General features: G+C 39.6%; 1 protein-coding gene across 47 annotated transcripts in view; it reads right to left on the reverse strand.

Moving 5' to 3' along the window:
- The window catches only part of KLF12 (KLF transcription factor 12), a 527,876-nt gene that overhangs the window by 399,127 nt on the left and 103,019 nt on the right, over nt 1-25,730 (reverse strand). For 28 of the 47 annotated variants that reach the window (XR_015137625.1, XR_015137624.1, XM_086328560.1 and 25 more), the window contains one exon: nt 24,599-24,767. The exons of the other annotated variants lie outside the window; for them this stretch is intronic. The gene's annotated coding sequence lies outside the window, so the exon portion shown is untranslated. The remainder of the gene's footprint in view (nt 1-24,598; nt 24,768-25,730) is intronic. 47 annotated transcript variants of the gene reach the window in all.

Consider the following 25,730-nt stretch of genomic DNA (forward strand, 5'->3'; position numbering starts at 1 on the left):
TATATATGGAATCTTAAAAAATACAATAAACTAGTGATGATAATAAAGAAGCAAACTCACAGATATAGAGAAGAAACTAGTGTTACCAGTGGGAAGTGAAGAAAGGGGAGGAGCAATAGAGGAGTAGGGGGTAAGACGTACAAACTATTAGGAATAAAATAAGCTATAAGGATATACTGTGCAAATGGGGAATATAGCCAATATTTTATAGTAACTAAAGTTGAAAGTTGAAAGAAAGTGAAGTGGCTCAGTCGTGTCCGACTCTTTGTGACTCCATGGACTGTAGCCTACCAGGCTCCTCTGTCCATGGGATTTTCCAGGCAATAGTACTGGAGTGGATTGCCATTTCCTACTATAAATATAGGCAGGGATTCCCAAATGCCTCAGAATCCACCTGCCAATGCAGGAGACACGGGTTTGATCGCTGGGTTGGGAAGATCCCCCAGAGTAGGAAATGGCAACCCACTCCAGTATTCTTACCAGGAAAAGTCCCCTAGACGGAGGAGCTTGGTGGGCTACAGTTGGTGAGGTCACAAAGAAACAGTCACACCTGAGCACATGCACACATGTACCTGTAATACGTAATGAAGGGAAGTGAAGTGACAGTCGCTCAGTCGAGTCTGACTCTTTGGGACCCCGTGGATTGTACAGTCCATGGAATTCTCCAGGCCAGAATACTAGAGTGGGTATCCAGATCCAGGGGATCTTTTCTAGCCAAGGATCGAACCCAGGTGTCCCACATTGCAGGCTGATTCTTTACAAGTTGAGGCACCAGGGAAGCCCAAGAATACTGGAGCGGGTAGCCTACCCCTTCTCCAGTGGATCTGCCCGACCCAGGGTCTACATTGCAGGCAGATTCTTTACCAACTAAGCTATGAGGGAAGCCCTGTAATATGTAATACAGTAATTATACATCAATTAAATTTTTTTTAAACATAATGTTACATGAAATAATACAGACACGAAAGAGCACATGTCCTTGTGCAGCATCAGGAACAGACAGCTGTCTACAGTGATGGAGGTGAAACAGCAGCTGACCGGTGTGTGTGTGGCTGCTGGTCATTTGTTAAGAATGGATCTGAGTGATCATGGAGTGTGTATGTTCACTTTGTGGAGTTCCTCCACTTGTACACTTGGTGCATGGGCACTTTTCTGCAGGTGACCTGCACTTGGGTGAAAATGTGAGCTACAAATACATGAAAACATAAATGCATTCAATTCACGCACACGAAAAAGTCAACACAGATGATTCACACAACTCCAGAAAGTCTGAAATCCTCTGAATCTGACCAGTCACTCGATTCTATTTGAGATCACATCTTCGTCTTATTTCTATCTCTTCTCTTTATTGGGAAATTCTATTTTAATCTATTTGCTAAATATAAACTACATATACACAGGTTTAACACTGCCATAAAAAGGGACAGAATAGCCGAAATGGGGTCATGATCTTTTTATTACATGTGGAAGAAAAAGAAGGAAAGCGGTTTTCCTGAGATAAGCTGGCAACTGTCAAAAGAGATAGAAATGATACACACATTCCATGTATTTATGTTTATATAATCAGACAAAGCTCTCAAATGGTCTGAGTTGAAAATAATTGGCACAGGGCAGTGAAAAGACACAGAGAAGCAGAAGTCCAGGCATATCAACCACTGTCTACCTGCAGGGGTGAAGCCAGAGGGGGTAAGAAAGAATCACAACAGACAGGACCAGAGTTGAGGCCAAGGAGCACTGCTGACTCCAGACTCCATACAGACTGGGAGGGGGCACGGGGCGTCAGATTACTCAGAGGTGCCTGCCAGCTTCATGCTAACTTCAAGAACACCAGCTACAAAAGAAAGTGAGAAATCAGGGTTGGAACAACCAAAGCCTTGTGAAAACCGTTGAAACTCCTTATAAATATTGCCTTTACTACATTTTTTTTTAAGCTAAAAAGGCAACATCCCCAAGAAGGAAATAACTTCAGTGCAATTTTAAATTAGTAATTAGGTTTCTACAAAATGACTTCTTCATTTTCAAACCTTTGCTCACTAAAAATTTTCCAGGATCTCTCCACCTCTCTTCAAGTATCGCACTTTCTTATATACAACACGCGGCTAATCATCTCTTGCAGATGCAACTTAAGATGCAGACATGCCCTAAGAGGGCAGCCACTATTGAAGAGGTATACAAAATAGATCCACACATACTTCAACAAGGCAAATTCACCTCTGGGAATGGGTCACTGTTGAAAACGTTCACAAATGTAGGTTTTACCAGACATTTCATTTCTGTTTCATTAAAAATTATATCTCAGTCTCTAACATTCAAATATTTAGGCAACATCCTAGTCTTATCAGAGATGACTTATTACTTTGAAAAACTGCATTGTATTCTTACTTTTTACTGATGTAAAGTGAAAGTGAAAGTCACTCAGCCGTGTCCAACTCTTTGTGACCCCATGGAGTATACATACAGTCCATGGAATTCTCCAGGCCAGAATACTGGAGTGGGTAGCTGTTCCCTTCTCCAGGGGAATCTTCCCAACCCAGGAATCGAACCCAGGTATCCTGCATTGCAGGCAGATAATTTACCAGCTGAACCACTAGGGAAGCCCTTTACTGATGTAAACAAACAATGAACATCAGGCATGCTTTATTTATCTAATGGTGGTGATTTAGTTGCTAAATTTTGTCCACCTCTTGTGATTCCATGGACTGTAGGCTGACAGGTTACTCTGTTCATGGAATTTTCCAGGTAAGAATACAGGAGTGTGTTGCCATTTCCTTCTCCAGAGGATCTTCCCAACCCAGAGATCAAACCCACGTCTACTGTTTGGCAGGTGGTTTTCTGCATTGCAGGCAGATTCTTTTATCGCTGAACCACCAGGAAGTCCCAATTATCTGAGAGAAGTTACCAAAAACATATATATCTCCATTCCTATATATACTGACTCCCCATATGAAGACTTCAGACTGAAAGACTTCTTTGGCTCTAAAGTATTTTAATTCCATTTCAATGTAAATCTCTTTGGATAACAAATATATCCATCATAAATCAGTATAATTATTTTAGAATGATCACAGAAAGTAGTTTCCTTGTACTGCTCACATAGAAAATCAGTTTTAACTGTCAAGAAGCTTATTCACAATAGGTCTTTTTAACTTGAGTCCCTTGCAATCAAAGATCTATATGTTGAAATAAAAGCAGGTAACAGATCCATTTCACTTTGCATCTCTTCTTACAATTAGACTGAGAAATAACATTTCTTTTTTCCTGGGAAATTTGTCTTGTGGAAAATGCTTCCAACTTTAATATCTAAGATGATAAAATCTACTCCTTTAACATGTTCCTCAAGAAAAGCCAAATAAACTGCCCAAGATGCAAACTGCACTAGAACCCTCCAGGCTTTTCTTTCCGTGCCCTCTGTAACAGTAACATCAACTCAGCCCCTGGCCCCCATGGACATCTGCTCTCATCACTCAGTATTGTGGCCTGAGCATTAAATGTTTAAGTGTCAGCCAGCCATAAAATCTCAACAATTTCCAAATCTTTTGGGGTCAAACATATGATGGCATTCTGAGTGGGAAACCCCAGGGTCTGCAGCCACGTCTTCTAGAGGTCTGACATGATGGAAAAGAAAAACATGGCCTGCCTTTACAACGAGGTCATTCTTACACGGAATTTGGTTGTAAGGAAGACTTTACAAACCTCATATTTATATTGGCTAAAATATTTTTCCATGCATAGATAAACTTCTAGAAGCAATTTTAGAAATTCGGTTGAACAATTTTTTTTTTTTCAAATTACACAGAACTTGTGGACTAACACAATTTCTGTACAGTCAAATACGAAGAAAAAGCAAGCAATTCAGGCCCACTGATGGATTCAAGCACTCCCTACTTCCATTCACCTATCAGGGCTCTGCTAAAAAAAGAAGATGGGTACCCTAATCACACCGGGGCAAATCCTTCAGAGATGGCAGCAGCAAGCTGTCCATGACATCCTGCTGGAGGTCTCAGTAAAAGTAGGGCATTTGACAAAATGCAATGATTTCTAATGCACTCCAGTTTTCAAGGAAGTCAGTGTTACAGCCAGAAACAGGATAAATGAAAACTCTAAGACACGTGCTTTCTGAGATTTATCATCAGGTATAAATTGACAAGGGGAAGAAGATTAGACAAGTGTTTAGACTTTCCATCAAAATATGCAACCAGAAGGAGATTGCAACACTGGCCATTTCCTTTGCAATTATGAATAAAGATGACTGATGATTCTCACGGTTTTCATTATCCCTGAGATCCAGCATCCTCCCAACTCGGCTACTACATAGCTACATCACCCAAATCCTATTCTGAAGAAAAAGGGGTTTAAGGTACAGGCTATGCACGGGCAAAGAAGGCATGGAAAAGAAAAAAGCATTCTGAGTTAAACTAAGAACAGTTGGTGCTGTGAATAAAATCAGTTTGACTTGTTACAGTTTCACAAAGTTACCGCTCACACCTAGAATGATCGGGCATTTGACTTGACAGCATACTCAAACACTGTCCTTATCAAGAGTTAAAAAAAAAGACAATATAATAAATCCTATTAATTCAACTTCAGTTTAAGGCAAGAAGGGTGCTAGATGTTAACATTTGACTATAACTCCATGTTTCTTAAGAAATTCCTAATAGAAGAAGCTACAAACAGGACATGATGTCCTTGAGATAGTGATACAGAAGATTCTGTAAAATAACTGCCTGGGGGGAGCAGGGAGGGAGAAAGAAAGGGAAGGAGAGAAGGAAGAAAGGAAGGGAGGAAGGAAAACACAACATTAGCTTTGGTGAAACAGCCAGAGAGGAGGTGGAGCTCGTTCAGATGGACACATGAAAGGACCGTGTGCCTCGCTACACAACCCTGTAACTACACTTTTATAACTTGGAATCCATCGTGGTTGGTATATTTATATCAGCAAATGCAACAAGGCTTTCCTCATAGTTCAGCTGGTGAAGAATCTGCCTGCAATGCAGGAGACCCAGGTTCGATTCCTGGGTAGGGAAGATCCCCTGGAAAATGAAATGTCAACCCATTCCAGTATTCTTGCCTGGAGAACCCCATGGACAGAAGAGCCTGGCAGGCTACAGTCATGGGGTCGCAAGAGTCGGACACGACTTAGTGACTAAATCCCAAATACAGCAAATCAGACCTTTTATGCAGATAGCTGTTTTCCCGTATAGCCCTGGTTAGATACAAACTACCATGCTCAGTGAGAGCATCTCTTTATCAATAAGAGAGAAGTGCTGCCATCTACCTCAAAAACTCCAAATGAAAATTACACACAATAATGCAAGAGTACTTAGTAGACATACAAGAATTTCAGATGGCTATGACTGTTATTACGTTCAAGAATTACCCATCAAGTGTACATCACAGAAAACTGCAAAGAATTTCACCAATAATAAGGTCTCCTTCATGGTCGCACTTAGACCACAGGCTTCAAGTGGCTGGACAGCAGCATGAAAGTCGCAGTGGAGTTTACAAACAAATACACAAAAGGGAAAACAGTTAAGGTCACTGGGAAGCTATCAAAGCATGCAAGCTTGACAAGGAAACCAGCACAAAATGAGAATCAACACAGAGGCATTCATTCCGAGCCTTCTATGTGAAGCAGACCCACGTTACATCTGTTGTTTTTAATGTCTTCCTAGATATTTTAAATATACCATCACTGTGCAAGAAATGGCAAAATGAAATACTAGAAATAAACCACTAGGAAGCATCACAAGCATTAACTAGCCCTCAGTCCATAACACTAAAGGCACAACCCACTTGTCGAGTCCACGCAGTAAAAGGTGGATGAAGACCAGGAGGAATGTGCTCTCCTGAAACTAACACATGTTACAATGGTAACAGTCACTGCAAACAGAATTTCAGAAAAAAAAACTGTGATTCGTTATATGTGTACATTTCTGTGTCACAAAAGACAACCATTTCCTAGCTAGACTAATTATCAGTACTAGATACTAGGGACTTCCCAGTGGTATCCACCCAGTGGCTCAGTGGTGAAGAATCTGCCTGCCAAGTGAGAGACACAGGTTCGATCCCTTGGGTCGGTAAGTTCCCCTGGAGAAGAAATGGCAACTCACTCCAGTATTCTTGCCTGAGAAATCTCATGGACAGAGGAGCCTGGGGGCCTACAGTCCATAGAGTCGCAAAAGAGTCAGACACTACTTAGCAACTAAACAGCAGCGATAGCAGTACTAGATACTAGATAAAAGTATCTTCCACACTTTTTCAACTCATCCTCATCTCTCTTCATGGGGCCAAAAACACGTTTTCAAATAGCACAAAAGCAATGGTAGACAGAAAAGGTTAGCGAGAAAAATACCAACCCACACCCCAACCGAGATGCAGCCACCAGGGACCATTCCAATTCTCCCAACACACCCAAGGAACGCATGACTCATTGATCTCCTATCTCAGAGATGTCTGGGAAACCTTGCATTGTGAGGAGGAGTCAGGTAATAAATTGGTTTCTGTCTTGTTGAAAGTAACATTACTCTAAATCCATCCATGGAATTCTCCAGGCAAGAGAGGGGAGTGGTTAAGCCATTCCCTTTTCCAGGGATCTTCCCAACCCATAGATCAAATCCAGGTCTCCTGAACTGCAGGCAGATTCTTTACCATCTGAAACCACCAGTTCAGTTCAGTTCAGTCGCTCAGTAGTATCCGACTCTTTGCAACCCCATGAATCACAGCACGCCAGGCCTCCCTGTCCATCACCAACTCCCGGAGTTCACCCAGACTCACATCCATCGAGTCAGTGATGCCATCCAGCCATCTCATCCTCTGTCGTCCCCTTCTCCTCCTGCCCCCAATCCCTCCCAGCATCAGAGTCTTTTCCAATGAGTCAACTCTTCGCATGAGGTGGCCAAAGTACTGGAGTTTCAGCTTTCGCATCATTCCTTCCAAAGAAATCCCAGGGCTGATCTCCTTCAGAATGGACTGGTTGGATCTCCTTGCAGTCCAAGGGACTCGCAAGAGTCTTCTCCAACACCACAGTTCAAAAGCATCAATTCTTCAGCGCTCAGCCTTCTTCACAGTCCAACTCTCACATCCATACACGACCACAGGAAAAACCATAGCCTTGACTAGCTGGACCTTTGCTGGCAAAGTAATATCTCTGCTTTTGAATATGCTATCTAGGTTTGTCATAACTTTCCTTCCAAGAAGTAAGCGTCTTTTAATTTCATGGCTGCAATCACCATCTGCAGTGATTTTGGAGCCCCCAAAAATAAAGTCTGACACTGTTTCCACTGTTTCCCCATCTATTTCCCATGAAGTGATGGGACCGGATGCCATGATCTTAGTTTTCTGAATGTTGAGCTTTAAGCCAACTTTTTCACTCTCCACTTTCACTTTCATCAAGAGGCTTTTGAGTTCCTCTTCACTTTCTGCCATAAGGGTGGTGTCATCTGCATATCTGAGGTTATTGAGATTTCTCCCAGCAATCTTGATTCCAGCTTGTGTTTCTTACAGTCCAGCGTTTCTCATGATGTACTCTGCATATAAGTTAAATAAGCAGGGTGACAATATACAGCCTTGATGTACTCCTTTTCCTATTTGGAACCAGTCTGTTGTTCCATGTCCAGTTCTAACTGTTGCTTCCTGACCTGCATATAGGTTTCTCAAGAGGCAGATCAGCCCCTAAATCTATCCATTGCAACCAAAAATCGTCATCACCACCATCATAACCTGCAAAATTTTAAAATAAGTATCCCAGTTATTCTCTGGGATATAAAGACCTTTAGACCAGTATTTCTGATTTTTGACTGCACAACAGAATTCATTAGGAGCTATAAAACTCCCTTTGAGCCATCAGAATCCCTGACTAATGACCAGAAAATCTCTGCGATACATGCTCAGGCATCAGCAGATCTTCAAAGATGGCCAGGTGATTCCAGGATACAGTCAGGCTGACAACCGTTGCTCTAGTGGAAAAGTCCTTACTCCACACTCGACACTCATGACTCTCACCTTGAGCTGCATGTTCCCATATCCCCTGTCTCTAGTAAGGATGCCAATCACAGGTTGGATTAAGTGCCCACCCTACTACAATATGACCTCCACCTACTTAATTACACCCGCAACAACTCTATTTCCAAATAATGTCCCATTTTGAAGTTGCAAGTAGAATATGAATTTTCGGGGGACACCAATCAACCCTGTACAGCAGACAAGAAGGGGGAGAAAATAGCAACTCTGGTCAGAATTCTAAGTGTTGCTTACAAACAAGTAGTAGAGTAACCTAGTCTCTGGGGACCTTAAAGAAAATAAAGGAGTACGTGAAACAGAGCTAGAGTTGAGAGTGTCCCTAAAAGATAACCTGAAAGAGATTCCAAGCCCTAACAGTTTATCACCCCCGGTGCAATGGAACCACTTCCAAATTCCAGCCTCCGAAATATCATGTTGCCTATGCCTTAGAACGTTCAAATCTGTACTTCTGTTGTCAAGAGTTAAAGCACTGTCCCTGAAAATTCATATGAGAATTCAAACAATTCCAAGAGATACACTGTCATATTTAGAGTTACGATGAACTATCCCATTCTTACTAAGGCAAGCATTACAGAGGAAATGTGCTTTGTAGAATTAACTACGTCTACTTATCACATACTCAACCATATTTCAGGGAAAATATATTCTGAATTCCAACTTCATACTCTTAACAAATACCCAGCAAACTAATAAACTTTCCATGATTTAGCACTCTGGGTATCAATCAAATGGTTTGTATATTAATTGTCCTCACTAGTGATAGTTTGGGAGAAGGCAATGGCACCCCACTCCAGTACTCTTGCCTGGAAAATCCCATGGGCGGAGGAGCCTGGTAGGCTGCAGTCCATGGGGTCACTAAGAATCGGACACGACTGAGCGACTTCCCTTTCACTTTTCACTTTCATGCATTGGAGAAGGCAATGGCAACCCACTCCAGTGTTATTGCCTGGAGAATCCCAGGGACGGGGGAGCCTGGTGGGCTGCAGTCTATGGGGTCGCACAGAGTCGGACACGACTGAAGTGACTTAGCAGCAGTGATAGTTTGATGGCTCAGTGGTAAAGAATCCTGCCAATGCAGGAACCGCAGTTTCAATTCCAGGGTCAGGAAGATCCCCTAGAGGAGGAAATGGCAATCCACTCCAGTATTCTTACCTGAAAAATCCCACGGACAGAGGAGCCTGGCAAGCTAAGTCCATGAGATTGCAAAAAGTTGGACATCACTGAGCAACTGAGCATATACAAACACAGCAATAGTTAGCACAGACGTTTTGTTTCCAACAATCAAAGAAATCAAAGAGGATGTTAATTATTTTGTCATGCTCAAAAACTCTGTGATACACGAAGAGACCCCATAATGTTTACAGCCATCAGCTGAACTACTACCAAGAGAGAGAAAAGGAGAGGGAAAATGTATAATAAATATATGAACTACAAAAACTTTTTGACAAAAATCATTATTCCATGGACACAAATTAGTTTGATCCCTTGGTTAACTTCTTTGGCCTTAAATATCCTATAAATTAACCAGCAATATAAATAAGTTCATCTTGTTCATTTAAATACTATTTTAACGGAAATGGACAGAATGACATGGTTTAGCCAAGCTCTGTCTGCATTAAGAAGAGAAAAGCAAAGCCTCTCTAACGTATGAGAAATTAGGAGAAACTCTGCTGCTAAGTCACTTCAGTCGTGTCTGACTCTGAGCGACCCCACAGATGGCAGCCCACCAGGCTCCCCCATCCCTGGGATTCTCCAGGCAAGAACACTGGAGTGGGTCACCATTTCCTTCTCCAATGCATGAAAGTGAAAAGTGAAAGTGAAGTCGCTCAGTCGTGTCCGACTCTTAGCGAACCCATGGACTGCAGCCTACCAGGCTCCTCCATCCATGGGATTTTCCAGGCAAGAGTACTGGAGTGGGGTGCCATTGCCTTCTCCGAGGAGAAACTCTAAGGTAATCAAAAAGTTTTTAATCGATTTTTTTGCTTTCAACAGATTTCAAATATGGGACTCTTGATGCTTTTCAAACTTTAATAACTCACTGTTTCCTAACTACATTACATTCTAAAGATAAATAAGGCAAAAGAAATGTCCCTTTATAATGTAGCTCAGAGGCGGGGGCGGGGGGTGGGGTAGGGACGACTCTTCTATTTAGTAGGCTGACATTTACTTTGATCTCTTATAGACCCTTTTAGGTAACAATTTATATAACAGAGCAAGCAAACTCCTTTGGGAATTTATAATACCTTAGAAGTACGAACAAATGCAAATAAACTGAAAACACAGGGGGCTATATCTCCATTGCTTGCTTTTTCTTACTCTGTTTGACAGCACTGTTTTCAAGAAGAGGCAAGGAAATAAATCCTTCAATTTGGCTCTGATAACTTAAAAAGAAGCTTAAAGCAGTTTAATAACGGAGTAAGATTAAACCACACTTCTTAAAAAAAATTATCTCAATAGATGCAGAGAAAGCCTTTGACAAAATTCAACATCCATTTATGATAAAAACTCTCCAGAAAGCAGGAATAGAAGGAACATACCTCAACATAATAAAAGCTATATATGACAAACCCACAGCAAACATTATCCTCAATGGTGAAAAATTGAAAGCATTTCCTCTAAAGTCAGGAACAAGACAAGGGTGCCCACTTTCACCATTACTATTCAACATAGTTTTGGAAGTTTTGGCCACAGCAATCAGAGCAGAAAAAGAAATAAAAGGAATCCAAATTGGAAAAGAAGAAGTAAAACTCTCACTGTTTGCAGATGACATGATCCTCTACATAGAAAACCCGAAAGACTCCACCAGAAAATTACTAGAACTAATCAATGACTATAGTAAAGTTGCAGGATATAAAATCAACACACAGAAATCCCTTGCATTCCTATACACTACTAATGAGAAAACAGAGAGAGAAATTAAGGAAACAATTCCATTCACCATTGCAACGGAAAGAATAAAATACTTAGGAATATATCTACCTAAAGAAACTAAAGACCTATATATAGAAAACTATAAAACACTGGTGAAAGAAATCAAAGAAAAAAAATATTTCAAAGGTGGCAAAAGGAAGTGCCTTTATGCAAATGTCATTCCTTCCCAACTACCAAGAGTTGCTAATCCACTCAGATGAAGTGTCCAAATATATGTGATGTCCCAACTACCCCTGTGTATCTTCAAAGTGGATTTGAAGTTTCTTAATTGTGCTACTAATCTAGCTACTGACATTAGTAAATTACACATGGGGGACATTTCATTCTTTTTGCAGTTTTAGAAAATCAACAGTCTAAGTAGATGCAAAGGCTCTGGTGCTTCATGGACAAAGGTCTATCTCGCCCATAATAATAATTAACGACATACACTGAGCATGAAAGATACAAAGGGGAATTCAGAATCATAGAAGTTTATGCTCTGCGTTTTGACAGAATCATACAGGTTTATGCTCCGACTTATGATAGCTTCCTAGAGCATTCCCTAGTGGCTCAGACAGTACTCAGATGGTAAAGAATCTGCCTGCAATGCAAGACCTGGGTTCAATTCCTGGGTCGGGATGATCCCTGGAGAAGGGAATGAAAACCCATTCCAGTATCCCTTCCTGGACAGAAGAGCCTACGGGGCTACAGTCCATGGGAGGGCAAACAGTCGGACATGACTGAGCAACTAACAGTGACTTTCACCACTACAGGCACTGTTGTAAATACTAAATAATACAGAATACATCATCAATCAATAAAGCAAAATGAAATGCATTAGACTGAGCTGATGAGATAACCAAATGACTGCAGATACAGCTAAATGAAGAGATCAAGTAGATACATCAGGAATCTAACTTGATTACTGCCATAAATAATCACTTCTCAAGAGTCCTTATGACAGAAAGAAAATATTATTTAGAGAATGCAAAGGTTACTTCCTTAAATAGACTTGCTGATGTTTACCCAGCAAAACAGCTGAATTTAGGTACCCTCACTCAAAACTTAACTTTATTAATAAACATAATTCATGCCCAGTGAAACACATTCACAATGACCAATTTCTTTTTATTATAAAATAATTATAAATAACAGCACACAGATTCCAAACACATGCCATGAAAAAAGTATTTTTTCTTTTAGACCTTGAGGGGGAAAAAAAAAAAAAGGCTCTATGTTAGAGGAAAAACAGGTCTAAAATAACCTGGCAATAGTTCAGCTACCAAAATATATGTGTAAAAAATGAAGAAAGGCGGAAGAGGAAAGAAAATCGGTTATTTTAATTCCAAAAAAAAGTGAAAGATTTGCAAATCAAATTCTTTTTTAGCATTATGCTTCCGTTATAAAACTATATATAATTCCCCCGATGCTTACACAGTGAATAAAAATCACCGTGAAATATAAACTTAAAAATGTCTAAAAGGTCAATTTTACTGTCATATATATTTCAGCACAATTAAAAATAAAAATGAAGTGCTATTTAGAGGTTTTTCTATTCATTAAAATAAGGACAGAATGGTTTTCATATGCAGACACATATTTTCAGTTAGATACAGCTATGTGAAAATATATGGATTTAACTCTACTTCTGCTGTTTGAAGAATCAGGTTCTGTTCATCTTTGAATGTCCTAGATTTAGAAAAGTTCTTTGTATAGTGTGAAAAGTTATACCTTTGTCAAGTAACTAACCTTTTTTTAAATTGTCAAAAAGGTAAAGTTTATGCTATGCAAATTCTACTACCATAAAAACAATCACTTTACTTGGAATCAAATATCAGTAATAGTCACCTTGAGTTCAATCCAGGTGAATGTGAACATCAAATCTAATCTTCGATAATTTATATTCTGGCATACGGTTACATGAGCTTTTCAATTTTCTAACCACTCTAATTTTAGACCCCTGGGAGGCCAAAAGGTATGGGAACAGGGGGACCCATTTGTGCACCCTGATGATCAGCTCCTCCCACAGTCAAGCAGGTGCCCTGTGAAACTTCTCAGGTCCTTTCCTGTGTGAATAGCCACCTAGAAATGTCAGGGGCCTGCCTTGGGTTTCTGACAGGAAATGGTGCCCCTGAAGTGCAAATTCACACGGAGGGGGAGCTGCTGGGCTTAAGGTGCACTGGCAGCAGAGCAGAAGGAACCAGAAAGTCGCACTGTGCATTTCATAAAGATAAAATAATTGAAAACGAAAAAAAAAAAAAGGAGGGGGGGGGAGATACAGAATTAATTTGATTAAAAATACAAATCAACTACTCCTCAATACATCTAAAGGATAGCCTATCTGAAGGCTTACAGAGGAGTTGGTGAAGAAATTGGAAGGCAATGAAAATTCAAATCTATTCTCTTCTGTAAGTGCATGTCTTTCTCCCTAATCTCCTTCTAAATTTTTTTGTTGTTGTTCTCACCCTTTCCTCCTTTTTTTCCTATCTAATTATACATCTCAAAGAAATTTCCTTGCCCCTTTAGGTTCAATTCATCCAACCTATGTTTTGCCTGGGGTGGGGAGGATGAGGGGGTAAGGAGCACCCTGAGTAAATACTAAGATCCAACCTCCCACAAATTAGATTAAAAGAAAGAGTAAGCCAAGGAGAATAGAGTAGTTGGCCTTAAGAGTAAAACTCAAGATAAAGATCCCTTGAGGCCATTTTAAAATGTCCATAAAACTAAAACAGTGGTTTCCAATCCTATATTTGGTGACTGGAGCTGCAGACAGAGTTTAAAGCATATGTTAATACATTAAGCCAAATAATCAGTAATTAGATCTATAAGCCAGAAATACCTTTAAAAAAAAATCTTTTAACTTCAAAGACTTTTCCTGTAAGTAGTTTTAACTGTGAGCATACAAGTTCATCATATAAAAAGTCGACAAGTTGCATTACAGTTTTTCTTTAAATGAGTTCTAACAAGATGTACTTTATTACAACTGTACAACGAATTTCAGAAAATTACAAGACATGACCAGATGTCCTGCTTGCGATCAGAAACTAAATATATGTCAACAAGATCACTTGTGGCCCTTGTAAAGAAATAAGAAACTGTGAGATACATTCGGCATCAGTTAGATTAGCCAATTTTACATGAATAACTACTCTGTTCATTGTTAGAAAATGGTAGAATCGTCTTACCCATACATTGCCTCTGGCAATAAAAACTACCAGAATCCTCTGAAAGGCATTCATGTTTCCAAAGTCAAAACAGTTAATAACCTGTGACCCAGTAATAATATTCCTGAACTAATCATTCTCCCTAAAAAAAAAAAAGGGAAGAGGAGAGAGGCAGAGGGGGGGAAAGAGCGAAGGAGGGAGGGAGACAGAAAGGGATAGAGGCGGAGGAAAAAGAAGGAAAGAAGGAAGGAAGCCTACAAATATAAAAGGCTCACTGTTAACACCATTTATAACCTAAAAACAGTTCCAGTTCATCCCAAGGAAGCAGCCAGTTTAACTATGGTAAAACAATGTAATGGACTATTATGCTGCCATCACAAACTCTACTTAAGAAAGATGGGGGAAAGAGCAATATTAAGTAAAAATACCTTGCATATGAAGAATCAGTAAAATACACAAAAACATTTGTTGAATAAGCGTGGTATGGTGGTTTGACTAAGGATTTTCCCTAACTTAATTAGCATTACTGATATACCTCCATAATATTTTTCTTAAAAACTAGATATACTTTTATAAGTATATTTCCTAATATTTTCTTAATATTACTTTTAAATATTAATAAACCGATTTCAAACAGCAATGTTTACAGAAAAACTGTCAAGATTAATCAAGTCACTCCTAGAATTTGTCTTAATATGAGATAATAAAATAAATATGGCTCTTAAGTGGAAAACGCTTCAAGATTCAAAATGTTCAATTAGTCTTCATGTTTTAACAGGACTTTCAAAAAGCACCTGCTAGATGCTGCAGAGAATTACAGTGCGTAAGAGACAGAAGGGAAGAGAATCATATCATTACGGAAAGCTTACACTACAAGAGGAAATAAAAAGAGACTTTTCAATTTCAGAAAGGTCATACATGATATGACCAATTACAGCACTCCTGAGAAATAACCAGCAATAATGTACAATGCAAAGAAAGGCGTCTGCCAATATTGCTTATTATTTTCATTTTTAATAGTTATCATTCATTGAGTACTAATTTCCAGACACCTTGCCAGATGTTCTACATAGTTATCATTTCACACTCAGTACAACACTACCACCTAAATTTTAGCAACTGCATTTCACAGATGAGGAAACTGAAGCTTAAATAAGGAATATCATTTGTCCCTCATAGCTCATGGGGTTTTCCTCATAGCTCAGGAGGTAAAGAATCCACCTACAATGCAGGAGACCCTGATTTGATACCTGGGTCTGGAAGATCCACTGGAGAAGGGATAGGTTACCCACTCCAGTATTCTTGGGATTCCCCGATGGCTCAGTTGGTAAAGAATCCACCTGCAATGCAGGAGACCTGGGTTCGATCCCTGGGTTGGGAAGATCCCCTGGAGAAGGGAAAGGCCACCCACGCCAGTTTTCTGGGCTGCAGAATTCCATGGACTACAGCCCACAGGGTCACAAGGGTCAGACACGACTGAGCGACTTTCACTTTCACTGTAATGTGTCCAGGGTTACATGAAAGAGATCCAACCAATAATAAAGAGTGGAACTAGGACTTGAACCAAGTTTTGATCTTTTATTGCATCCTTTCTCCAAAAACTTTAAAAGAAAACATGGATAAACCACATAAAACCAGGACTTTTACATTTCTTTATATAACCCCACTAGATTTGCTTTTCTGCAGCTATTTTTATCTGTTCTTCTTGAAACAGAAGAACTTTTCAACTCTATGACAAGAAAACTTCATCATGGTTAGTCATTGCATTAAAGTCAACAGGTTTCCTATTAAATGTTTCCAACTAAATACAAACTGTATCTTTAAGATCATGAAATTAATACAGCCACTTTTTTTTTAACAGTGGTTTTAACTTTTATTATTTTTTAATATTTACTTATTCATTTGGCTGCACTGAGTCTTAGTTGCAGATGTGGGATCGTTACTTGCAGCTCGTGAACTTTCAGCTGTGGCATGTGGGATCTAGTTCCCTGACAAGGGATCAGACCCAGGCACCCCCGCATGGGGAATGCGGAGTCTTAGCCACTGGACCACCAGGAAAGGCCCATTACAAGCATATTTCCAGATCATAATATGCTTTAGGTCAGATTTAGCTACACCAAGAACAATCTGCCAGAATATGCTGGATCAGATATGCTTTTAACTTTTTTTTTTTTTTTTGGTTTCTAAGTCTCTCATGATTTCTAAAGTAAGTATTTAGGAAGACCTGTGGTCGGGTTTGGGCCTCGAGGGCACGCAGCCTCACCATTCCAATTCGTTCTCGTGTATTTTTCTATGCAGGTCTTAACGCTAAACACCAGGTAAGTTTCAGCTTCTAGAACGAACGAACCTTGCATTCTAGTATTAATAGCACCTTCGGTCCTCTCTTGAAGAGTTACTTCCTTCCTAAACAACATAATCAGTTCCTTCTAAGTTAAGGTCTGTAACTTAATCTCCTAAAGGCACTGCTTTATTAACTCTTACCTCTAGGCTATGGCTAAGTGCAGAACCAAGGCCTAGTGAAAAGAAGCCTGGAAAGGAAGAGAGAGTTCTTGTTGCTGGTAGAACCTGATTCACTCACAGATGGGTCTAAGGTACCCAAAATTCTGTATTTTCTTATGAGGAGACATGAATTTTCTTCATAAAATTACACAACAGAATTTTTCAGATTACATTGAAAATGTTCTAAGTCCTCACCTTATCTTGAATTACCCGAATAAACTGATGGGTAAACATAAAAGTCAGGATGCCCTGGGAGACGTGGACATCCCAGAACCCGGGCTGTGAGGTGGGGGAGGGGAGGGCACCCTGTGCTTTATCCAAAATGGTAGAGGGCTTACTGGAAAACAGGAAACAAAAGAAGATGGCCAACAACAGAACCCACTGGAGACAGAAGGGCCACCTCTCAGGAGAAAGCATTAAGAGGCCAGAAAAGCAGCCACTGGGGAAAATCTGGGGAGCAGTGGGCAGGGCTCAGCTCAGCACTGGGCCACTTCTCCCCTAAGTCACTGCCTCTCTTCCTCTTCCTGCTTCAGACTCTGTATCTTGACTCAAGTCAACCTCTGGTCCAGGGAAATACCAATTCCTTAGGCTTCCCTGATAGCTCAGTTGGTAAAGAATCCGCCTGCAATGCAGGAGACCCCGGTTTGATTCCTGGGTCAGGAAGATCTGCTGGAGAAGGGATAGGCTACCCACTGCAGTATTCTTGGGCTTCCCTGGTGGCTCAGCTAGTAAAGAATTCACCTGCAATGAGGGAGACCTGGGTTTGATCCCTGGGTTGGGAAGATCCCCTGGAGAAGGGAACGGCTACCCACACCAGTATTCTGGGCTTCCCTGGTGGCTCAGCTGGTAAGAATCCTACTGCAATGAGGGAGACCTGGGTTCGATCCCTGAGAAGGGAACGGCTACCCACTCCAGTATTCTGGTCTGGAGAATCCCAAGAACTGTATAGTCCATGGGGTCACAAACAGTCAGACATGACTGAGAGACTTTCACTTTCACTGTATTAGCACAGGGATCTCACACTCTACTATAAATGGGCATTAACAAAAACAGCTTCCTTGGTGGCTCATATGGTAAAGAATCTGCCTGCAATGCAGAAGACCTGGGTTCAATCCCTCGGTCAGGAAGATCCCCTGAAGAACAGAATGGCAACCCACTCCCAGTATTTTTACCTGGTAAATTCCATGGACAGAGGAGCCTGGAGGGCTATAGTCCCTGGGGTTGCAAAGAGTTGGACATGACCGAGTGACCAACACTTCCACTTTAACAAAAACTGTATAAATACCTACATTTAGAAGGGACAAAAATTTTAACAGCTCTACCATTCCAGAACAAAATGGCCATTTTGTCCATTACATGCTCAGAGTCAACACCCTCCCTAATTCTAGCCCACTTCCAATCAATATGATTTAAAGAGAAAATAATCATATTCTACAATAGGTAGACAATAGGTAAGGAACTTAGTATCACCTCTTAGAAGTTCACGGTGGGCCATGAAGAATACATTTATGTTTATGCAGGCCACAAAAGTAGCATTCTGCCATACCCCACGTCCCTTTTATTTAAGGGTAACATTTAAGCTAACACAGTGCTAAAGGCTTTGCAAGATTTATCTCATTAAAATCACAAATTAGGACCCTGTGGTTAGGTATTCTTGCTCTGCCACAGTACAGATGAGGAATCTGTAACTTGAAGGTAAAGAGCTTGCTCAATATCACAGAGATGGAGCAAGTGATGAAGGCAGGAATCAACTTCCATCTCTCCAACTCCAAAGTGAGTTCTGAAACACTCAATTATACTGTAAGTTGTTAAAAATCTACTTTCTACCATTTTTAATATCTGAAAGGCACTATATTTAAAAGCAGCAGAAACCGTAGGAGGACAAGATGAAGGAGAAGAGGAGCAAGAAAAAAACTGAGTACCAATACGTACAAGGCTGTATACCACATCCACAGATTAGGTAAACACTCCAAGTCTTGATGAGTGCACAGACTCCCAACAACTCACCGTTCCTCCTATGGGAAAACCTGCCTCGGTACACTAGTTACTATCTTTATGCTCTTTCGAAACTCTTGCTCACTTTACCCATAATGCCATTCTTAACTAAGTCCCCTTATTCAATCAGTCTAGCGAAGCTACTGTATATGATATTGTGTGTGATTTAAAATCAGTTCTATAATTTCTTTTGTTTGAAGATGTGGTACATTAAATTTACATTCAACAATTTACTTTGTTCTAAATGACCAGCTACACAAACAGTACACTGCATATGGAATACCAAGGAGAGTATACAATTTAGTTTGACAGGGGCATCTCAGGTGCAGAGAAGTGGATTAATCGTTAATTCTCTGTTTATGAAAAACTATCACCATAGGTCTCTTATGTTACTTACGAGATCCATATCTTACTGGTAATGATCCATATTTGTGTCAGTTACACAAGCATTTGTTACTTATTAATAATCAACATTTTAAATTATTACTAACAAAGAAATTGATCTTTTGACAAACCAGAATTGAATACTTTTTGTGTACACCTTTAATTGCTATTTGTCATGTTGAGCATTATAAACAGTACACTGTGAGACAACCAAATAAAAAAGTTAGTATCCCAGAATACAAACATGATATAATTAATATCCGATACATTATTTTTACAGTCATGCCAAAAGATCAAGTGGCATGTTGTTACTTGACAAAGTTAACTAAAATATTTATGATGTCACTGACAAAAAATAGTATTCAATTTGCCAGATTTAGAGATTTAAAGATGTTTTTTCTAGTTGTGATTAAAGATTAAATGGCTTTTTAAAAAAAGCATTTCAAAGATTAAATTTACTTAACTGGTAATTTAGTATTCTACATGATCCTTTCCCAATAAATACAAATCTTCTAAAAGAACACATGCCATGTGTGCTTTTAAATTTTCCTTCAGCTATAAACAAACGCATCAACAGCTAAAACAGGCTACTTCCAATGTGGGACTAAGCAACAAACTCCAGTCTTCATCCTCTTCTCTCTAGTCATCATTTTAGACAAATAGACGTGATTCTTTAGAAGATTATGACAGAAGAAATACCTTTATTGAGGTGAGAAATCAAACTAAATGATATTCAAAACACCATCCAACCAGAGTTTCTTAACTAAGAACACTACTCACAAAATTCCAATCAGACTGATCAGCTTCACTATTTCTCATGTAATTTCTTGGGATACTGTTAATATTTCATAAAAGCACAGGTTGAAAACTAACAATAAAACCTTGGGGTGGATAACAGGAACTTCCAAATCTGTTAGGCAAGGACTCTTTTTGATTAAAGGACTTTCCTTAATAAATAAATCTATTATTATTAAGCCCTGTAAATGGCCTTGAAGTTTTTTTTTTTTAATTTGTCCTACTTTCTACATAAATTTTTCTGTTTAATTTGTCCAACTGTCTTCACAGTGGAAGTTCTCTATAACCGGACCTCTCCTACTTTACTTCCCATCACCTGCCAACCATCACTGAACTAAAGGCCTGCTCCCATCCTGCTCACTCTGGCTTGGACCACTTGGTTCAGGCTACCTGCCACCTTCAGCTACCTGTGGCCAGTGTTCAGGGTCAAACCAATCCTTATTTCTCCATGTACTTTCCCTACTACACTTGAGTATTACTCAACCCTATCCATCTTATACTTTATAAGCTCCCTTGTGTAGTACATCTAATACATACTTACATATAACCCTACCCTCATGATTTAGTTTTATTTCTATATTTTCATCTGAAGTTTATAATATAACACCTGATAACTTACTATTTTAAATACTGAGTTGACCCAAAAGTTCATTCAGGTTTTTCCATATCATCCTACAGAAAAACCCAAATGAACTTGTTGACCAACCCAATACAAACAGATTATCAGTTTCTGAGGTTTTGTTTGTACAACTAGATTGTTAATTATGCATCTTACACTTCTTTTTTCCTGTAAGTTCTCGATATTCAGTAAATACTTTAAAGCCTGCTGATAAAAGTAAAATTACTTTTATATGGATTTTATTAATTTTTAAAAAGTATAAACTTCTAAGCCAATAAATATGTTCAATATTAATTGCTTTTCTTTAAAACTCAATTTTGTTGTACCTACCCTAAAAAGTACCACAGAAAACATCACTTATGGATTTCCTAATATGCAATGTCCTAATGGGTGTTATGAAAAATGCCAATTATAATGCTGATCATTCACAGTTTTCTTCAACTTTTCCTAGTAGTAAAAGTTGACACACATTGTATACAAAGTAGAATGAGAGTGCCTGCCCCTCTAAAAATCTAACAACTACTAACTGTATAGCACAAACAGTAAAAAATAGAAATATCTTTGCTTTTTCTGATTAGGGAAGTACAATGCCCATATTCTAAAATCCTCAGAGAATACCTAAAGGTATAAATAGGAAAACTTAAATCATTTGTTAGTTGACAAACTAGTAACAAACAGAAAGAACTATTAACCATATTTGCTGTGCCCTTTCACACAAGCATACACTTACACAAAAGTATAAATTCTAGAAAGTACTCATTAAATCCTGGCTCCACACCTCCTATTGGTGCAACCTTGAGCTACTTATCATCCTGATATTTCTGTTTGTTAATCTGTATAATGGGGCCAATAATATCTAGTAGGAGGAATGCCATGGTCATTAAAAGAGATAATCAGTGTAAAGCACTTAGCAAAGGTTCTAACACATAGCACATTTTCAACATTACCATATATCCCTGATACAAACGCCACTTTGTAATATGCTTTCTTCAGCTGACAACACTTCACTGACAAATTTCCCTATCAATAAATTCAAAAATCTGTTGTCTTTTTAGCAGCAGCTTAGTGTTTTCTATCAATGTACCATATTGATTTAACTATCTCTCTATTACATGTTTTGACTCCTTCATTTTTAGGGATAACCATACTCTGGTGAGGAGAAGGAAATGGCAACCCACTCCAGTACTCTTGCCTGGAAAATCCCAGGGACAGAGGAGCCTGGTGGGCTCTGGTCCATGGGGTCGCAAAGAGTCGGACACCGCTGAGCGACTTCACTTTCACTTACATACTCTGGTGAACATAACTGTAGCCAGACCTTTGAACATATTCATTATCACATTTCTGAAATAACTTCCTAAAAGTAAAATTTATGGTCCAAAGGGTACTCCTGTATTAAATGTTTATATATATTTCCACAGAAAAGTATAAGTTTACACACGCTTCATCAATGCATATACATGAGTATTTACCACACCATCCCCAACATGTGGTCTGGTCATATTTTTAATCTTATGCAAATTGACAGTAAAAAAAAAAAAAGTTCTAAACTTGTACTTCTTGGACTATCAGCGAGATTAAACATGAATTCAGCCAGATTAAACATGAATTGATCGGTTAACTGGTCATGTGTCAGTCTTCTTTTGTGAAATTCCTGGTCAAATCTATTCCCATCTTTATACTGGTGCAGTTGCCCTTATTCTGGTTAAGAGAGTTCTTTCCTTAAAAATACAAATTTTCACTGCCATATATATTTCAGATAAGTTTTTTCCACATTACAATCTGTCATTTCAACTTATCGAATTTTTATCATAAAGATATGCTTAATTTTTTTAGTCAAATATATCCATCTATTTTCAATCTATGATTTCTGGATTTAGCCTTACCCCTTAGAAATTCTTCCTTCATGCAGATTTATAAAAGTATTCACCTGAATCTTACTTTAGTACTTTTATTATACATTATACATTACTCTGATTCAGTTTTATGAAGCAAAGTATGAGAAAGATGTATTTGAAATCTTAGAGAATTATTTCTGAAAATATCTCAGGTTGAACAAAGCATAATGCTTAGCCAAACCACTGTATTAAGGAAGATACAGAAGCAGCTTTATCTAAGCTTCCATGGAAGAATATTATAAAAAAGCAAATCATATACAGCGGCTTCATAGTTTTAGCAATTAATTTTTATCTCAATCCGTAGACTTCTGTTCTGCTCTCCAGGCCTGTTTATCCCACAGCTTACTTCAAATCTGTACTCAAATTACTTCCTCAGGGAAAACAGGCTCACAGGTGCTGCGTATAAAGCAGGCAGACTTTCCCCCTTGATTCTACAGTGGATCTCGGCTGGAAGAATACATTTATTTTTATTAATTTGATTACTTGAATCATGGCAGAGATGGTGAGTATTTTTGATCCCCACTGCAGCAGCTGACATATAAACAGGTCCTCCAGGAAGGAACGGAAGTTTCCGATACAGCTTTTCGCCTTGTTTGTTGCCACTTGTTTGCTTTTCAAAGAAAAACATAAAGTCAGATTGAAGCCAAACAAAAAGCTGGGCCACAGTCCTTCTTTGGAAGTAATCCATCTTTCCCTCACACGTTTTTAGAAAAGCTGAAGAGAATCACAATCATTCGAAAAATTCATCCCTTACGAGTTAAAAGGGGGATATATGTTTCATCCTAAAACGATCTGCTGAATTGGGTTATTTCAGTTCCATTTCATGCTCTTATACATAGGTAAACAGTGTCCTTTCTAACACTCTGCATTTTTTAAAGTGTATAAAAAAGAAGTTTAAAAATGTATTTCTAAGACTGGTATTCAAAGGATAAGGATTCAAATCTGTGTACAGTTTTGCAGCTTATAGAGCTTTTTTATAAACATTATTTAGTATTCATAGTTTTACTGTATGAATGAAAAATACTTCCTGCCATATCAAAAAACAAAGGCTGCTGCAGCCATCAAGCCATCACACTACAGTGTCCCCAGAGGTGAGCCTTGAGGGAACTCAGGATAGAAATGGGATGCCCGCTATCCAGCAGTACAACTGTTGTAGCCACCCCGATGGTACATCCTGAGGGGACACAGATGAGAAAGTACAGGATACTGGCCCCCAGAGAGCTGAGGTGCCCACCAAAGGAATGACTTCAGTGAGCCCAGACCCCTGGCATTTTCCCATACAACGAAAAGATGTCTGGTTTTAAGTAACAGTCATCTTTTGATGTTCTGACTACCTAATCTTTGTTGTGAAGAGCCAACTCATTGGAGAAGACCCTGATGCTGGGAAAGACTGAGGGTAAAAGGAGATGAGGGCAGCAGAGGATGAGATGGTTAGAAAGCATCACCAACTCAATGGACATGAACTTGAGCAGACGCCAAGAGATAATAGAAGACAGGGAGGGTCGGCATGCTACAGTCCATGGGGTCACAAAGAGTCGGACACGACTTAGCGACTGAACAACAACAATCTTTTGATGTTCCGACCACCTGGTCTTTGTGGCTGAAACTCCTATACAGCCCAGCTCCCCTCCCTGCCTGTTCAGAGCAGTCCTTCAGAGCCATCTGAGGTGCTGCATCCTGGGCTTAAGTCCTCAGTTTCATCCACCAAATAAAACGTAATTCTTGACATTTAGGTTGTGCAATTTTTTTAAATCAACAACAGGGATTATATAGTCAGGGAAGGAACTCAACTTGAATTAACAAAACTAGTCAGTGTAAGGACTTGAACTCAGAACTCCAACCCACCCCCACCCCAGTGCACACATGAGTCACATTCAAAACCTGCCTCTCAAGTACCCTCTTCTTCACTACCCAGCAGTCCTTCACTCCTTGTGAACCGTCTGGATACCTAGACACTCTACTCTTCACAGACTGCACCCAGACCACTTCTATCAGGCTAACAATGTATCCTCTCAGCACTTAAAGTAAGTCCATGGCCTGTTATTTTGCACTCCTGGTAAATCTCTTTTGTCTCCCACTAGTAAATAAATCCTCTGAAGAGATTATGAGTTCCTCAAGATAAAGACTTTTTTGTTAACTTCCCACAGCACCTGGTATAAGAGTTTAAAAATTGAGAGTTAATAAACTGGAACAGGAAGGCTATATTCCAGAAATGAAAAACAAGCTATTTTTAAAGGCTTAGCCTGACACTAACCCAGACATGGTGTCCCCACGCCCACCGGCAGGCTCCCACACCCGCTCAGAGTGTACACACAAACCTGCATTCCACGCCCAACAGGGACCCGATGTTCCCAAGACAGGCCGAGGTTTCTCAACTCGAGGAGGCGGCAGTGCTTTTCTCAAGGTTTAGGGAGTGTCACCTGGATGCTTTCTTTACAAAAGTTTTTTTCACAATAGCTTCTGGCCCAGCAGGCAGTCTGAGAGAGGCTGGAGGATGCAGGAAAGGAAGAAAGGCAAGAAGCAGAGTCAGCAGGGGAAGTTCCTTCACTTCCAATGATGAAATTCCCAAATCACTTTCACCACCGTGCCTTCCAGCCTCTCTCTAAGTTGCTCAATTGTGTCAACTCTTTGTGACACCATGGACTGTAAGCCCGCCAGGCTCCTGTGTCCATGGAACTCTCCAGGCAAGAATACTGGAGTGGGTAACCATTCCCTTCTCCAGGGGATCTTCCGAATCCAGGGATGGAACCTGCATATCCTGCACCAGTAGGCAGATTCTTTACTGCTGAGCCACCACGCAAGCCCACCTTCCAGCATAATGAAAGTAAAAGAATAAGCAGATGAGAGAAGGGAGAGACATACCACCTTCTCTCTCATACCCAAACAAGAGATACAAATAGGGTCTGTAGAACTTGAGAGTAAAAGAGATTCATTTTCAAAACTCCAAACTACTTCCTAAAGCAAAAATTTCCACAAGCAACAGTTTTTCCCCTTCCATACGAAAAGCTTCCTCTGTACTTATCTAAATATGGGTGGTTGTATGTGCAACTCAGGCTGCTATATTCACTCCAAGGGATGAATTCCCTTTTAACATGTAAAGTCACACACTGAGACACACTAAGCCTACTGTATACATCCATCCTTACAGCCTCCACCATGTGCAAAGCATCCGTGGTCACACCAATTAAAACCCGCTAGACACACCCATTCAGGGCATGCAAGACTGAATCAATTTATTACGCTTAAGATAATTTCCTAAGATTCATTTGTCAACATCTAACTCATTAACACTGGATCCCCATTTTTAGCATTAAATTTATGTTTTGCAACCTCATGCATTTTCTGGATAATGCCTATACTACGTGGTCTCTAAATTCCAACTAACAGGAGTGGACTCTCATTATCCGTGTTGACAATTCCCTACTTTGCAGAAGCCAACTTTAAGATAAT

The sequence above is a fragment of the Bos grunniens genome, chromosome 12 (assembly GCF_055505025.1).
Source record: "Bos grunniens cultivar Pamir isolate PY7600 chromosome 12, Bosgru_T2T1.0, whole genome shotgun sequence".
Lineage (NCBI taxonomy): Eukaryota > Metazoa > Chordata > Mammalia > Artiodactyla > Bovidae > Bos > Bos grunniens.